Source organism: Maniola jurtina, chromosome 13, assembly GCF_905333055.1.
Source record: "Maniola jurtina chromosome 13, ilManJurt1.1, whole genome shotgun sequence".
NCBI classification, from domain to species: domain Eukaryota; kingdom Metazoa; phylum Arthropoda; class Insecta; order Lepidoptera; family Nymphalidae; genus Maniola; species Maniola jurtina.
Window position 1 is genome coordinate 4,920,317 of NC_060041.1, and position 17,111 is coordinate 4,937,427.

The 17,111-nt window shown below is 36.0% G+C and overlaps 1 long non-coding RNA gene across 1 annotated transcript; it reads right to left on the bottom strand.

Moving 5' to 3' along the window:
• Positions 1 to 3,696: 3,696 nt before the first annotated feature.
• On the bottom strand, positions 3,697 to 14,879 carry LOC123870902. The gene is made up of 3 exons (XR_006797174.1): positions 14,826 to 14,879; positions 9,640 to 9,649; positions 3,697 to 3,706 (listed from the first exon to the last, which is right to left on the bottom strand). It is a non-coding gene; the product is annotated as an uncharacterized LOC123870902 (long non-coding RNA).
• Positions 14,880 to 17,111: the final 2,232 nt, after the last annotated feature.

The following is a 17,111-nucleotide window of genomic DNA, read 5'->3' on the forward strand; positions in this document are numbered from 1 at the left end:
ACTACATAATTTTATAACTCTACTACTTACTTCGTTAAAATATTATATCAAAGCTGCATCATACCTTAATACATTAATTTTTATATTACGGTGAATAATCACAGTAAATTATAAAAATTAATGTTTGTCTGTCCGTCTGTCTGTCTGTTCGTTACCTGTAATGGAGAGCATGAAATAGTTACTGTTACTCTATGAGAATAACGATGTAATTTAAACTTACTAATTACCCTAACCAGACAATCTAAAGGTCATAAATAAATTATAATTGAAATTGGAGTCAATAGAGATAGGACTTAAACAAGGGTGAAAACACAAATACATGTTCGAATATTAATATATTTGAATAACACAGTAAGGAATTAGAGCACGTTAAAATATTATGCGATCAATAAATACTAGGTAACATAATTAATACACCAACAATGAGGAAAATCTAATAAAACCCAACGTTAACAAGAAAGGTGAAACTGATTAAAACAATCTTAAAGAACCATTAAACAAAGTAGCGTCGACAACTGTTTAACATTAAACACCAGATAAAAAGTTTTAATGAGAAAGATAATGTATAAGAAAAATAAAATAGAAAATGTCTCAGGAAGGTTCTATCAACTTGCAAAAGAAAAAAGGATATCTTAAGTTCATCTAAAGAAAATGTTGCAAAGGAAGCGAAGATGGTAAATAAAATATTAGTATGTAATAAAAATTAAGTTCAATTATATATATAGATCACAGAAATATATCCAGCAGGTATGCATAATAATGCGGGTATGATTTGTACAGAAGTTAGATAAGTATTTAAGTGAACCATAGCCAAGTGCTCAAAGACGCTCCGGGTGCGATACTCAGGGAAGACACAGATTCGAATCCTGTCGGTTCCACAATCTCACTAATATTATAAAGGCGAAAGTTTGTGTGTATGTGTGTGTGTATGTATGTTTGTTACTCCTTCACGCAAAAACTACTGGACGGATTTAGCTGAAATTCAGATTGGAGATAGATAAATCCTGGACTAGCATATAAGCTACTTTTTGTCCCGGAAAACAAAAGAGTTCCCTCGGGATTTCGAAAAATCTATATCCACGCGGACGAAGTCCGACGACGAAGACGATGGAAATTTTTATAATTTAATTTCGTCATTTTACTTCAGCATTGTATTTATCAGATCAAAATAGCATGGGTACGTGTCGTCATTATATACTAATTACCAAACACCTTTTTATTGTATACACAATAAAAAGTGATTATAATCAATTCAATTGACAACATCACAGCAAAGATATACAACGTACATTGTTGTACGGAGGTTCGATGTTTGCACACCAGAGTTACGTGTACATGTGTATCCTCTAATTCGCTTGTTTGTTCAGTATTCCCACGCATCGTCTCAATCCCTGGGAATTAATACGAGTAGTCGAAGATTAATGCGGAATACATGAGACAATCACGTTATTGGATTATATGGTGCTTGAGCGTAATAACTAATTTTATTATCACTGTTATGATTATAAGCGCTTTTTAACCTCCGATCCAAAAAAAGGGATGTTATAAGTTTGACGTGTGTATCTGTGTATCTGTCTGTTGCATCGTAGTTCCTAAACGAATGGACCGATTTTAATTTAGTTTTTTTTTGTTTGAAAGGTGGCTTGATCGAGAGTGTGAAGAAAATCGGTTCAGCCGTTTGAAAGTTATCAGCTCTTTTCTAGTTTTCTTATAGAGGTTTTTGTGTCGGGGGTTTTTAAATTTTAAGTTATAGGTAAGTTATAATCTCTTTCTTCTCTGACCTCGTAGCTTAAGTTTTAAGTTTATGTAATAAATTATCCCCAATTACTTCGTAATCTAACAAAAACAATATTGGCAAAAGAGTTAGAATGATACCTATCTATACTAATATTATAAAGTGGAAAAGTTTTCAAGTTTGTTTGTAGGAAGCAATCTCCGGAACTACTGAACTGATTTTGAAAATTCTTTCACCAGTAGAAAGCTATACCTATTATTAGTGAGTGACATAGGCTATATTTTATTTTTCAAAAAATTTGAGATCCATACAAAAAGAGTTAGAGTTTAAGTATTGGTAACATAATCTCTACAAATATATTATTTGAATTCTGAGATACTACAGAATCAGTGTTCCAAAAATACAGCCGGAAGTTCTCTGTACAATCAGAACAGGCATCTCTGTCAAGTTGGATGAATATTATATGGTACCATCCACGCAAATATATTCTGGAAACAAAGATAAGCAAACCATACTCTTGATTTATTTTCTAAAGATGCCATAACAGGAGAAACTGACTGACTGATATATCAACGGATTGCACACACTGAGCAAGGATCTTGAGATCATGTGGGCTTTTACCACCAGTGCTCAAAAAAAGAGTGTATTGTTTTCAGGGTGCATGTATGTATGTATGTGAGTTTTTTTATTCCATCAAAGCTTCTAATTGGCTTAACAAATTAAATGTATGGGGTATCGTTAGAATCCTTAAAACATACTGAGTCACACAAGCTGTAAATTTTTTTGAAAAATGAAAATCAATATGGCATGGCAGTCACGTTTTAATTTTTAAATTACTTATAATAAAACTTGTTTCATAACCCAGTCACTTAATGAAATATAATAAAATAAATTTATTTATTCGAGTAGAAAAACTTGTGCCATTTGTGATATATCAAGACTCTGCCACTGTTTCAGAAAGCAGATTCTACAACTCAGCAGTTGCTCAGTAGTTTTAGGAAAGGATATCTATATTCAAAAATTCTATCAGAGCGAATCAGATGCGAATCAGTTGTTATTTGATTATTTCATGAATTATTTCATAAAACCTAAGTGTTTTTCATTACATTTTTCAATAACAATAGTAAACTTTTATCAAAATGTGTGCATTACCACAACATGTTCTAACGATAAATTCACAACGAATAAACAAACTTCACTCCGCTTGTAACAAAAACTTCTCATTAATATTAAAAGCTTGCGAAACTTTAAGGCTGTTTGTTTTAAACCTTTATAAATGAGAACCAGAAAGAATATTTTAACCTAAGTAGCAATATAAATGTCTGCATAATTGAAGTGCTCAGAAGAAGCTTTCGTTTACTAGTTTTGCACTTGGCAACCCTACAGCTGATGGCAATTTATTATTATTAATGACAAAATATCATGATACTAGATTATGCCCGCGACTTTGTCCGCGTGGATTAAAAATTTTGAAATCCCGTGGGAACTCTATGATGTTCCTGAATTAAAAGTAGCCTATGTCGGTTGGTGGGATGCAAGCTATCTCTGTACCACATTTCATATGAATCGCTTAACTGCAAATGAACTCTTTGCTTTTCCGGGATAAAAAGCCTATCTCCGTCCCCGGGATGTAAGCTAACTCTGAACCAAACTTCATTAAAATCCGTTAAATGGTTGGGCCGTGACAAACTAGCAAGCGTATGCAACTTTTTATACCGCAAAACTGAAGAGTTCCCACGGGTATTTGAAAAACCTAAATCCACGAGGATGAAGTAGCGGGTATCGTCTATTTTTCGATTTTATTTATTAGTATAGATAATGCACATGAACTCAGTTTGTTGGCGAGTTTGTTGTCTGGTATTAGCATAATATAACATATTAAAGTAAAAGATAATTACACTTGTCCGCTATGACCCAGCAACACATCCATCTAACATAAATACTAACTAGGACGGAACAATTCATGATAGACTTGGCACTGAGGGGTGCATATATCACCGATAATACTATAAAGCCGGCATCAATGCTAGAGAATTACTGATCTCTGCACAATAGGCATTGACAAGCGATCTGCGAGCAATGCGCGAGGACGTATTTATTGACTACTAGACCAACTAGGGAGAGTTTGCCTAATAGATTAGTAGTTATTAGCTTATTCGTCTGCAAGCGTCCCGGGTTCAAGTCCCAGGATCGAATTAGGGAAAATCATTTTAATACAGCCAGACTTTAATCTATACTAACAAATAAAATTGAAGTGTCAATCTATAATTTCGAAATAACTACCTCATAAGCTATTGATATATGGTTATTTGAACTGTACCATAACTGAATTAGGTACAACGTTAAAATTTTTTTGTCCGTCTGCCGGGTTTCTTCAGAACGGCTGAACCTATTTTGATAGGACTATCACAGACAACTAGAGGATTAAAATAGCATACTTTTTAAACGATTTTCAAAAAAGGAGGAGTTGTGTTTTCTACCTATGTACACCAAAATCTTCGAGATTTCTGAACCGATTTGAGTAATTTTTTAAATCGATTTACCAACCTATTGATATCATTGTACCTACATGAATACGTAGATAAATGTAAGACGTAAGTTCCAATATTAGCACTTGGTATACTACGGCCTGACCCAATGAAATCCTTTAAGCTACCAAAAAAAATTGGTTATCTGTAAAGTCGGTTTACTGACGATAGTTGAACGTGACAGCAAAGGCCGATTGTGCTTCTTTGTCGCTCGTTCCGCGCTCTCGCTTGCACTTGCCTTACATGGAACGCCTCAGAGCGAGGTAACGCCGCATGAGTCATGTTTCGTGCGTGCAGCCGGCTCTATCGAATTATAAGACGTTGTCACGTCAATATCTTCCATAAGTCTGGCAGTAAATCACGCAATAGTATGTCAACGTACATTTCAATGCTGCTGTCAAGGATTGAATAGTAAAAATTGTTGCGAATTTCATATGGAAAGCCAGGTGGATGTAACAATTTTCAGCGCGATGTAGGTATCAGAAGCGCTCTGAAATTGACGTTTGAAATGCACACCGTGGGCGGCATTTGCAATCGGGGTAGCGCGCTCAATCGTGCATACAAACCAGCCTTCAATAAATTCGATATACTACGGTACCTACTTGATTAAATTTTTGTATAAAAGGCAATTGAATAAAATGTGCGTGATCGAAAATGTTTCTTTTTTCATCTGGTAGTTGGTAGTAGGCCTACTACAACTTTTTTAATTTTCACTTGCATTCTATTTTAATACTTCTCTTGATTTATGTACCACGGGACAGTTATTATTAGTCTGTTGGCTTTGACAGAACTTGACTGGACTTGAGTTCTGCGAGAGGTGATCTTAAAGGCTTAAAGATTTGGAAACTGCTGCCAAACTCTAATCTGGACTTACGGCTGAAATTGAGGATTACCGAAGCTGAAACATTAAAATTCGATTACAAGTCCAATTAGTAAGATTTTATGTTGAACTAGTACAAACTACGGAATACAGAACAAATATTTCCTTAGCAAATAAGTTACAAGGTTGATTCGATAATGGTTTTAAACACAGGTCTGCAATCCAAGCGAAATCAGTCATATTACTTTATCGTAGATTTTTCATCAACGTATTTTTACCACGAGAGAGAACTTGTCACACTGATTGTGCTCGGGCTACTGGCAGAGTGAATTAGAGTGAGTAAACTTTCGGTTTGAATCGATATCAATCAAATTATTAGGTGACGTGAAACCAAAGATACCTACCTCTTACTAAGTCGTTTCATAGCCTACCTAGCCTACCTACATTTGAAGCCTGCAAGTTTCGGTGAAGCTCGACGTTTTGTTACAAGTTTCATAACTCTCGTGAACTGTGCTACTAGTATGTATATTGTATAGGTATGTTGATATATACCACTAAATACCTAACTACGTGAGATTTTGCCGGTCATACACCATGTACAGTCAAAGGCCGTAAGTCGTTTAGCACCTTAATGTTCATATTCGCGCGGCGCGGTTATGCACACGCGTTAGATGTGTGTGGCGTGTTTATAGAAAAGGTCATAAGTGCGACAGCTTTTTGATGCAATAGTTTCGCGGAATTGCTATTTGAATTCTGAGTCCGACCGTACCTACTATAATCATAATGAAACTCACGATACTAAACGCTAAAACACGCATAACTATTCAAATGATAAACATGCTAGATTAAAAATTCAGCCATGTCATATTTACCTGTAACATGATAGTTCAAATAGACTAAAACAATAGAGAAAAATACATCCATATAATAATATCTACGATATCGAATGCTACAAATCCATTGCCATGCCCGTATCACAAGTCGGATGTACCAATTTTCAGCGCGGTATATCGATAGGTACCCAGAGTGGCAAAATTGACGTATGAAATGCGCAATGCGGATTGCATATTTGCAACAGCTTTGTTGCTGTGGCTTGCTACTTTTATACACATTCGCGGCCTCACTTTACCATTTCGATGTTTGCGATTTCGGGAACCATACCTTCCAGTATTCCAAATAAGGCATCAATCTACACTTATAAATAATATAAGATAATATTAATAACTGGAGGATGCCCGCGACTTCGTCCGCGTGGATTTAGTTTTTTTTTTTATCGTGGGAACTCTTTATTTTTTTGCCTATGTCAATTTTCGGGATGCAAGCTACCTTTGTACCAAATTTTATCAAAATCGGTTAAACTTTTGGGCCGTGAAAATCTAGCAGACAGACAGACAGACAAAATATTAATAAAGTATGGAGGATGGATAAAAGTATAGGCATCTGTCTGTCTAATTAATACCTTCTCACGGTCCATCAGCTGAACCAAATTTGACGAGGCACAGATGCATGCATCCTGGATGGAGAAAGGCTTCTTTTTACTCAGTCAAATTAAACAGTGTTATATCCCAAATGGCACGAGAAACAAATCACCTTGTACGTAATACCCATAACATCCATTCCACCTTCTGAACAAAAACAAGAAATGTATTTATGCATATTATGAAGCCTCTAAAGGCCTTAGACATGCCTTAGACCCATGAACCATTTATTCCCTAGTGCGGATTAACAGCCCTAAGTCGACCTTTATACCTTAAATAAAGTTGGTTTGAAGGTTTTGTGTCTCAGAATTTCCTTCAAAATGTTCAAGTTTCTGTCAAGTAGGTCTGTTTTCAAAAGCACCTCGAGACACTACGATATAAAATGGTACACAAAATGGCAGTAAATCTAGAAAACTGATAGGTTTGTATTTTTTGTATAATTGTTTAACCATCAAAATATGTAAGTACCTACTTGTATATAGTTTTATGTACGAAAGAAGCCTCAAGTTATACTTAAAGTTTATTCACCTATTCAAGGCAGGTGCCAACGTGCGGTTGCTATTCCTATACCAAAGAGTAGGTCCAATTTCGAACATTTTTCAATAATGCAGCGTGGAAGCATCTAACGGACAGGACACGTGACATGTCTTGTTGCATCGGTGGTAGCAACTGACAAACTAAAAATGTTTTTGTAGAAAATAGCTGTATATTCCGATAAGAGCAAATCTTAGGCAGTCTTTGGTACGCTTGGAATGTTTGTTTTTCCGCAGAAGTAAAATCTTTCTCTGCATCGTATTTTTCATTGCTAAAAGACATACCCTGTTTTCATGAGTAACTTAATAGTATCCTTATCATTCCACGTACTAAATTCATGTAATTTTTTCGCAAACAAGCTGCCTTAATTCCTTTTTTGGGAGCTAAGGGTCAAATTAATAATGATATTGGACCTTGCTTTTTTTTTGTAAAATAATAAGTTAGTATCAATGCTGACTAAGATGAAAGTGGACTAACCTAGAGACTAACCTGCAGGGGTTTAGCAGTGTATGAAAGCCATACCTCAAATCAGCATCGAACCGGACGGCTTGTCCAATAGGATGGTAACTAACCACGGCCGAAGCCTCCCACCGATCTAGACTAATACCAGTTTGATATTATTAGAACCCATGATGTCCCAAATTGACCCATCCTGGAATTGACATAACACCTCCAACCTATAAGTTACTAGCTGATGATACCCGCAACTTAGTTCGCGTGTATTTAGGATTTTAAAAATGGGATCAAAAGTAGCCTATACCACTCTCCATGTCTTTAACTATATACCCATGCAAAAATTACATCAATCCGTTACTTCGTTGTGACGTGATTGAAGAACAAACTAACAAACAAACACATTTTCGTATTTAATATTAAGTAGGTACTTAGTGATAAGACAGCGCTCACAAAATATGATCGATCAAAGTCAGTGATGAGGATAATCCAATCGAACCATGTGACAAAAGCCGCTTGTCTACTGTCAAGTGTATTACAGCATGAAGCACTCGTATTATACCTACAAAGCAAACGTTAGAGGGAACTGGGAACACAATAGACGCGTCTTTGAGCTGAAGCGATTACCAGCTTAGTGCGAACTCGTGGTCACCAAACTATGCATTATGCTTCGTTATAATATAGTTAGTATTACTACACTCTTAATATAAATGTTACTATATTTGAAAATGATATAGAATCTCAGTGCTAAAATTTATTTACGAGACGTTTCACCGCCATTAATAAATAATTAATAGCCTCATTTAGTGAAAGAAGGGGTGGCTCAATTTTTGCGCAACGGATCAGCCTGGCTGTCCAGCGTGGAATGGAACCCCGAACCCGGTATCCTTGGCACCATTCCACGCGGGCATAATTTTTACAGTAATTAGATAAGGCTAGCTTTAAGTTTATTGTAATATTTTCAATTAAAAAAATTTGAAACTTTCAGTTCCAGTTTTCCATTTTTAGTAAAGATAAGCAAATTATCAGTAGCTACCAAAATTGGATCTTGATATTAATGAAAAATGATAAGTATTTTCACTGTATCGAAGATGAAATAATTATAACTACTTTTAGTACGAACTTTGCGTGTACTTCGAGGAAAGATTCAAATGCTTAAATTTTACTTGGCACAGTTTTTGAATCACTGAAAGTAAATTTTTTTAATCCAAGGTAAGAAATCTGATGGTTGATTTAGGTGTTGTTTTTTTGAAAGAAACACAACATTGTCTTGCAGTTCAGTATTTTTCTCTTTTGTCTGTACTCGACCTTGCTTTGCTCGACCGAGCATCGAAACGTGTAAAATCTTCGTCAACAATCTTCTTCCTACAACGTTTCTATCTACGAGTACATCGTATTACGTCAACTTTTAATGAGAATATAATGCACGTACGTGATAGAACAAAACCTATTTGAGAGAACTTGTCCCATCTACTTGCACTGTTGTGTAAAATAACATAAAATAAGTACTTAACTATAAAAAAGTTATTTCGCTTAAAAACCTGGTCCTATTGCTGCGCCGATCGACACAGAATAATAAATAAATAAATCTTTATTAACTTAACAAAACGTAGGGTTTACAAGCTTAACAGCTCGTTCACACAGGCAACGTAAGCGTGGCGTAATTGGTAGACGTAGCGCGTACCATTGCGTTGTAATATATGGAACTGTATGAAACGTGGCATACAGCTTGCGTGGCGTGAACGTTCACGTAGACGTAATGCGTGCAGTTATGTCTATGGATTAACACGCGTCACTACGCACGTGTCACGTGTACGTGCTGCATACGCAATTGGTGTGAATCGGCCTTTAGTCAGAGGCCCTGCCTCCTGTTGCAGTGAAAACTGTATTTCAGGAGACAGTGTCTTCCAATACGTAACAACATACAACCACTTATTATTATAAATTAATTTGAACTATAGCAGAAAAGGCACAAGGTTGCTAGCACATAGCTAGCTAGCATAGCTAGTTTTTCGGATTCTTCCCTTTACGTGTGCTATTACCTAAGACCTGCCTACCTGCCCTACCGGCTAAAATTAATTCTAGGTCAACGTGAAGTACCCTATAGATTTCTTGACATACACTACGGACAGACAGACAACGAAGTAATCCTATAAGGTTTCCTTTTTTCCTCTTGAGGGACGGAACCTGTAAAAATTGCGCCCCAAGTTTCAAATATGGCGGAATATTGTACAATATTCTTCCAACGATAGTTTTTCACAATAAAGTTTTAACGTGAAGATAATACACACGTACGCAATAAAACAAAAGCCATTTGAGCAAAGTTGGCCCATCTTTGAGTTAAATCATACTACGCTATTAGAAGAACTTGCTCGGTGGACTTCGGTAGTTTAATGTGCACATTTCCTGTTTTAAAATAACAAGTCGAGAACTAGAGTAAAATTGCATAACCAGCTTCAAAAATGTTTATAACTTGACAAATATTTTGGCTAAAGAGAAAATTATTACAACCAATAAACTTTGTTACTTAATTTTTTATTGTTTATGTTATTTCAATTTGTAAACATTTTTTTAAATGATGCTAAGTATATTGTTAGTAAATGAAAGGCTAAAAAACAAGATAACTATAAGCAATTATTTAAATTAAAAAGATTTTTAAGCAAGATAAGTTAGCAATATGAGAGTTCACCGTTTCACTAAGCTTAGTTGATCGAAGGACATTAATAACAATATCTAACCATCTTAAAAACAAAAAGAATAAAACGACGCCTTTTTCACTTCATTAAGTAAATACTTAACCACTGCTAACGAGCACGAAACTCGCTTTAATGAAGTTCTCTACGCATTTTTTGCCAACTTAGTAGAAGGCCAAATTATTATCTCTGCCCTGGAATCCGAAAAAACACTTAGGTACCTATTTGGTACAATTTGTAGATTATTATTTATTCATGAAAATCAGATCCGTCTTGGTTCAGATCATTTAGACAACAGTCATCTTATCATTAAGCTAAGTATAAAGTTATTTTTTTCTTAACAAACATATAATTTGTTTGTCATATCCACTCTCCTCCATTTATCAAGAAGCTAACGATACCTCATGTATCAAGTCTAATTGGCAAAATTTATCGGAAATACAGGGTGTTTGGTAATTATTAGTATATAAAGACGACACGTACCCATGCTACTTTGATCTGATAAATACAATGCTGAAGTGTAATGACGAAATAAAATTAAAAAAAAACGATACAATTTTTTTTTTAATTATGTCAAAGTTTTCATGACCCTAACGCGCCCTAACTCACTGAGATCGTTGACCATCTTTAGATAGGCCAAGGCCAATGATCTCAGTGAGTTAGGGCACGTTAGGGCCATGAAAACTTGGACATTAAAAAAAATTAAAATTTTGTATGGAAATTTTCATAATTTTATTTCGTCATTATACTTCAGCATTGTGTTTATCTGATCAAAGTAGCATGGGTACGTGTCGTCATTATATACTAATTACCAAACATGCTGTATAAACAGACAAACAATATACCCTTACATTATACGTCTAAACTTCTAGTAGGTAAGTACTTGTGAAGTCGAAAACAAGAAAGAACATCATATCACTCCTATAAAAATTAGGTCACTCATATTATAGACTGTCCACGAGATCCAGTTCCACAACGTCTGTCTCAAATAAAAATTAAATTAAAAATTTAAAAACCCCCGACACATAAACCTCTAAAAAGTAAAAAAATAATAGGTAAATATGTATGGGCCCTTTAAGAATAGTATAAATAGTAAAGTTTTTATCCAAGCGCTCGTTGCGCCAGGGGACCGCTACCTATGATAAACTATGAAAGTCATCTGTTGTAGAAAGAATAGTCTTTAGCGGTCCCCCGACGCAACGAACGCTTGGATAAAAACTTTACTATTTATACTATTCTTAAAGGGCCCATACCTATTTACCTATTATTTTTTTACTTTTTAGAGGTTTATGTGTCGGGGGTTTTTTAAATTTTTAATTTAATTTTTTATTTCACGCTTTTTAAACTTTTATTCATAAATTACCGTTTATTTGTGCCATTCTAAAACCCAATTTCTATAATAATATAAATCCAATAAGGCAGCTAATATCTCTTCAAAAGTAACATCAATGTTATGTTAATTATACGTTCCATGAAATATTTTTGACCGAACATCACTAAATCAAGAATTATCTGAATGACTCACATAGTTTAACACGACCAAAACGAAATATCTGTTTCTAACATGTCGTTGCTTTAAAAATGTACCCATTTTACGTAGTCGTATAATAGTTCGTTTTCAAGATATACCTACGATTAAATTGAAATCGACTTTCACCCGATGAAATAAGGAATAAAGTGGCTTGTATTTCATTTTGTTTGTTATTGCATGTCAAATTTTTATTTGACATAACTTTCAAAAACCGGTCAAGTGCGAGTCTGCCTCACACATGAAGAGTTCCGTACAAGTTTTTTTTTAATGTAATGACAATTCAGTTGTCGGATTTTTCTCTTTACTTGGGCCACAGGAGTAGAGTGCTTGGGCTATAAGATATTGCTACCTGCCTTTCATGATTCTACGTAAACGGGAAGTACCCAATTTATAAGTTTTGATTCTCTTGAAAGATGACACACAGACAGACAACGAAGTGGTGAAGGAAAACACCGTCAGGAAACCTGCATGCTTGAGAGTTGGCCATAATGCTCCCTCAAAGGTGCGTGAGGTCTGCCAATACGTGCTTGGCCAGTGTGGTAGCTTCTCATTCTGAGAGGAGACTTGTGCTGTTGATCCTGATGATGATGAATTTTAAACGTATTTTGTCAAAGTAAATAAGCTGAGTTCAAGCAGATAAAATAAAAAGAAGGTGCGCCTAATGCATCATCCAAACCTGCGCGACAAAGCGACTACGATGCGGGAACCTCAGCCGCGCGGAGGGTCATCGCCTCCTACGATATTTAATGGTGCCATGCACGCTTACGCGACTACAACAGTCGAGGCTACATCTTTTTTTTTCTACAGATACCTACTGAACCCTAAAAATAGTTTGACTATGGTTTGGGTTTGGGTTGATTGTTCGTGGCCTTTGGTTGACTGTTGGATATTATAATTGAATTGATGTTTTCTCGTTTAACTGTGATTATAATATTTTATAAATTAGAAACTCCGCGCCTACGATCCAAAGTATCGGAGTTTTCCAAAACATTATTTTCAAATAAATAATTATGTATCTAGGCAACGTCCATCTTGACAACTTGACATTTGCCAATTGACATAATATTATGAACCTCTGTTACAATAGTGAAAGATCCCAGGGCCACCAGCCGTCACGTATTTTCTGACGAACGAAATGTGGACGATTGAGTAGTGTTACTATGTACTAAGAACGCATGCCTACAGACCTGCTAGCTTGCTTAGACGGCCAATTTTCAGGTATCAGGTAATCAAGGTACATAAAAACATTACTTACCTCACGTAAATTCTCCAATTTTTTTAATTTTTAGCAGATTTTTTTTAATATTAATAATTAATTGACATAAGTAAACTATAAGAGAGTGAGAGAGAAGTCAATATATCCTAATACATGTCTTACTCAGTCTCATGCGCGTAGATAATGATGCCCTCGCGCTCAAACCCACAGAGGCATTAAAATTGAATTTAGGGGATGATTGGCCCTATGGATCGGTCTGTCTTCTTGTAAAAGGTTTTAAAATAGTTGTCTGGTGGACATATATAAAAATGGAGCATCAGAATTTACGTGCAGTTAAGTAATTACTTATTTTGGGAGCTTTAAAGCGTCTGCAAAGCAATACGGCCGACGCGGGAAGTGTCTGGGAGTATTGGTGACATATTTTTAAGGATATTGCCTAAAATATACGCAAAAATCAGTTTGAAGAATTTACGTGAGATAAGTAATGTTTTTATGTACCTTGATTATCAGATACCTGAAAATTGGCCGTCTAAGCAAGCTAGCACGTAGGCTAGGCATGCTTTCTTAGTACTTACTAACACTACTTTTTTCCTGTTCAGATTATTTCCTGTGTCAGAAAATACGTAACCTCTGGTGGTCCTGGGATAAAAGTAATAAGAAAACCAGAAAAGAGCTGATAACTTCCAAACGGCTGAACCAATTTTTTTGGATTATAGCTAAGAACACTCTCGATCAAGCCACCTTTCAAACAAAAAAAACTAAATTAAAATCGGTCCATTCGTTTAGGCGCTACGAGGCCACAGACAGATACACAGATACACAGATACACAGATACACAGATACACAGATACACACGTCAAACTTATAACACCCCTCTTTTTGGGTCGGGGGTTAAAAAGACAGGAATTTCAATCAACTTTTATTTCACAGGTTATCGTCTCCCTCTAACCCCCGAAGTTCACGTCTCATTTGATAATAGAGTTACGTCAGCCACCGACTGCTACGCAGTTCATGGTTAACATACTAATGTTTATGCGCAATTTCGCTTCGATTTCGTTCAGAACTTGAGCGTATTTTAATAACACTGCACGATATATAAAGATTATTCTTATTTTAATTAGAAAAGATAACAATTTTGTGATGATTTTTAAAATATGAAGAAAACCCACAAGTCTGTGAATTACAACTGTGAATTTTAGTTGGCAAAGCAAATGCAGACAAAGTAGTGAAATATACATATAGACAGTATGTAGACACAATCAAAAGTCAATAAATCTCTAAAGAAAATTTCAAACATCAGACGATATTGTAAGTAAATAATCCTCTACCTACACCACACTTTTTCGGAAAGCAATTTCTACTGTGAAGAGCTGTCAATAAACTTACCAGTTGCTCTTTTCAAAAGGCATCATATTATAAATTTTATAGTAACGAGAGTATGATGGAATGTTGTGAAGCACTCTAATTTTGCAGTTCTGTGAAAGCTGTGTTATCGAAATTGAATCGTGGAGGCGTTGTTTCGTTATATTGGAAATACGCCAGTTTCCGATGTAACGACTGCATCTAATCAAGTGACGTTTAAGCTACATTTCCGTGGGTCGTGGCTGAAGCGATAGACGTGTTACGGATGCATCATGGCTGACACAACAATACTACTATGAAAACATATGGCACTGCTTCCAAACCTCCCGTATCAGACGAGTTAGTGCGAAAACTGAATTTAAAAATGCTTAAAAGGTAAACAGGTAGCTCCTCACGGAAATGCGAAAGAGGCGCACTATATGTTGCCCATAGGACCTTGTTACCGCAAACTGATAATGAAATCGTGAAACTTAACTCAAAAAGGTCTAAAACACCGGGCAAATCGCTTTGCTTACGCTTTTCTCCCAGAAGGTTTCTTAAGTGGGCTCTACGCTCCCGGCGCGAACAGCCGCGAAAGCCCGCGACAACTGCGAATCACGAGTGTAGATGTTGTTCACGTCTTCGCGTTCACGCTTCGCGCCTTTCCCCGATCAGTGTCGGTTTTTAGTCCGCGACAAAGGGTTTGCGGCGCGAACGTAAACGCATCGTCAACGTTACGAACAAGACTTGCGAGTGTGGAGGGACCCAGTTCACACGTGGATCGCGGCATACATTCACGGCGTGAAATAACGGCGCGACTTCACGTGCGAGTGTAGAACTAACTGGCTTTAGATTTGTTTACCTTCTAAGTCAACTAAGAAACACTAAAATATTTGTATAATATGTATTAAGTGTTTAGTGTAGTCGCTTCAGCCTCGGCACGTCCGTAGCGCACGTGAATCGCTACGATCACGACCCACGGAAGTCTACCTTTAGAACGACCGTTGCTATAAAGTGAGTTTGGGAGTCTATGAATTTTAAACGAACTAACCACATATCCAGCGTAGTGAATTGACGTAGGTAAGTGGTTAAGGGCGTATAAAGATCGAAAGGAGAGGGTTCCACTTACGGGGTTCATTCCTAGTATAGGTTTCACACATTATATTTTATAATCTTCCATAGATTTAGAATTAATTTATTTATTTCAAATGAGATGACATTGACTACAGCACCTATGATAAATTTAATATAGTTGATAATATTATCAACGACAATTATTAAAATACGTATGACAATAAAAATATAAAATTGAGATAAACGCTCATTTTTAGTCCAGCCACTGAAGACATAAAAGGGGTTTTTCGCCACAGAAGGCTAAAGAACGTTCTACTCGTAACTAGGTAGTTTTGTATAGTATGGTGTCCTCATTGATATTCTGAGTTAAGGACCTTGAGCGAACGCCATACTGGAAAAACTGTACTGAAAACCAGTATTTCGAGAATTAACTACTTAGTTAAAAAATCGCTACAGCAAAAATGGTAAACCACCTAATCTGTATGCATATTTTGTGATAGAGAGCACATCAAAATATTCCGCATACTATGTTAAGTTTTCTTTAACATTTTACTACGATACCCTAGTTTTGCAGATTTTTATTTTAACCCGGTTTCCTTTGAGCCGAAATCGTGGCCTAGTAAAGCCTAGTTTAGCTTATAATATAGGTTCTACGGCTGACCTAGATCAGTGTAGAATTTCAGTACAAATTTTACCATAACGGAATACTTACAACGCTGACTATTTTTTCAGACTGATTCTAATTTAAGAAACTGATTTTTTAACCCCCGACCCAAAAAGAGGGGCGTTATAAGTTTGACGTGTGTATCTGTGTATCTGTTTGTGGCATCGTAGCTCCTAAACTAATGAACCGATTTTAATTTAGTTTTTAACCCCCGACCCAAAAAGAGGGGTGTTATAAGTTTGACGTGTGTATCTGTGTATCTGTGTATCTGTGTATCTGTGTATCTGTGTATCTGTGTATCTGTCTGTGGCCTCGTAGCGCCTAAACGAATGAACCGATTTTAATTTAGTTTTTTTTGTTTGAAAGGTGGCTTGATCGAGAGTGTTCTTAGCTATAATCCAAGAAAATCGGTTCAGCCGTTTGGAAGTTATCAGCTCTTTCCTGGTTTTCTTATTACTTTTATCCCAGGACCCCCAGAGGTTACGTATTTTCTGACACAGGAAATATGTACGATTGAGTAGTGTTAGTAAGTACTAAGAAAGCATGCCTAGCCTACGCGCTAGCTTGCTTAGACGGCCAATTTTCAGGTATCTGATAATCAAGGTACATAAAACCATTACTTACCTCACGTAAATTCTCCAAACTGATTTTTACGTATATTTTCCTTAAAAATATGTCGCCAATACTCCCAGACACTTCCCGCGTCGGCCGTATTGCTTTGCAGACGCTTTAAAGCTCCCAAAATAAGTAATTACTTAACTGCACGTAAATTCTGATGCTCCATTTTTATATATGTCCACCAGACAACTATTTTAAAACCTTTTACGAGAAGACAGACCGATCCAGAGGGCCAATCATCCCCTAAATTCAATTTTAATGCCTCTGTGGGTTTGAGCGCGAGGGCATCATTATCTACGCGCATGAGACTGAGTAAGACATGTACTAGGATATATTGACTTCTCTCTCACTCTCTTATAGTTTACTTATGTCAATTAATTATTAATATTAAAAAAAACAGCTAAAAATTAAAAAAATTGGAGAATT